Genomic DNA, 1,753 nt, shown 5'->3' on the forward strand with positions numbered 1-1,753 from the left:
ATGGAGAAGTGTCGGGGGATGTCCCATCGCCCGTTTGGCATCCCACAAGTGAACACCATAGCGACCCGCCGGACCACGTCGATGATGAGGGGGACATTGTTATGGATCTAGAAGCAGATCCAGGGCTGGATGGGGCAAGCGAGGATGGGGGGACACATGAGCGCTCTTCCGGTTTTGTTTTGTCCCTGTTGTTTGGTTTTCTCAGTGTTTGTGGTTTTCCCTTTTATGTCTTTATGAATTGTGTTTTTTGGAATTGCCAAGGGGCGGGAGGCAAACGATTCCTACGCACCCTTAAAACCTTTATTAAGCTTCATAAGCCTTGCATTTTATCCTTATTTGAACCTAAAGTGTCAGGTGTGAAGGCTGATGCCGTTTGCAAACAGCTGGGATACTCGGACTGGGTCTGAGTGGAGGCGGTGGGCTTTAGCGGGGGAATCTGGGTATTTTGGAAGGACCCGGTGAAACTCACGATTCTCTGTACTCACCCCCAGTTCATTTTAATGCAGGTTAGGGATCGCGATGACCCACCTTGGACTCTGGCGTCTGTATACGGGAGCCCGGCTCATAACCTTCGCCGCAGGCTTTGGCGAGACCTGAATCAGTTGGCCCGTAACATCTCGGGGCCCTGGCTCGTGGCAGGCGACTTCAACTTTGTGCTACATGACGACGAGACTCGTAACTATTCTTCCTCCTGCTCCTTACGTAACTCTGACTTTGTTAATTGGGTGCAGGACGAAGGCCTCATTGATTTGGGCTTCTCGGGGCCCAGCTTGACGTGGGTTAAGGACGGGGATAATGTTCATGCCAAAGGTGCTCGTTTGGACAGAGCGTTTGCCAACACGGAGTGGCGTACCAGGTTTCAAGATGCTCGAGTCACCCACCTGGCCCGTGCAGGGTCAGATCATGCGCCCTTATGGATCCAGATTGAGGGCAATCGAAATTTGCAACAGACAACTCCTTTCATCTTCCAGGCGGCTTGGTTGACAAACGAGAGCCTCCGGGAAGTGGTGCAGCGTGTTTGTGACCCGGCTCTGGGGATCTCGGAAAACACCCGCTCTTTGGTTACCAAACTCGGGGAGTGGAATAAATCTGAATATGGCAACATTTTCAAACGCAAGAAAATTCTTTTATCCAGAATTAACGGCATTCAGCGAGTCCTATCGTCAAGATACCACAGGGGGCTCGTCAAGCTTGAAACTAAACTCAGAGAGGAGCTGGAATCCGTCATGCATCAAGAGGAAATCTTCTGGTATCAGCGATCTAGGGAGGAGTGGATAAGATCTGGGGATAGAAACACCGCCTTCTATCACGCGGCTGCGACGGTGTGCAAGTCCCGAAGTGTCATTTCAACCTTACGTGATGATAATGGGGTCTGGTTGACCAACGAGACTAGCCTTCGTAATCATATTCTCTCTTTTATTTGCATCTTTTCAGGAAGGAAGTGAACGCGCCCAACACTGACAATCTCGGCTCTGCTTTCCCCGCTATCCGGGATATTGATTGGCTTTGTTTCAACCGACCGATCTCCGAGGAAGAAGTCCACTTAGCGCTTAAAGACTTGAAGCCTTTCAAAGCACCAGGGCCTGATGGTTTCCAAGCTGGCTTCTACCAGAACATGTGGGATGTTACCGGGACCAGTCTCTTCAGAATGATTAAGGAGGCGTTTCGATCGGGAGTCCTTCCGGAAGGCCTCAATGAAACTCTCATCGCCCTCATTCCGAAAGTCAGGGCCCCCGAGACCATCAAGCAATTT

The sequence above is a fragment of the Ipomoea nil genome, unplaced genomic scaffold (genome assembly GCF_001879475.1).
Source record: "Ipomoea nil cultivar Tokyo-kokei standard unplaced genomic scaffold, Asagao_1.1 scaffold3314, whole genome shotgun sequence".
In the NCBI taxonomy this organism is placed as follows: Eukaryota; Viridiplantae; Streptophyta; class Magnoliopsida; order Solanales; family Convolvulaceae; genus Ipomoea; species Ipomoea nil.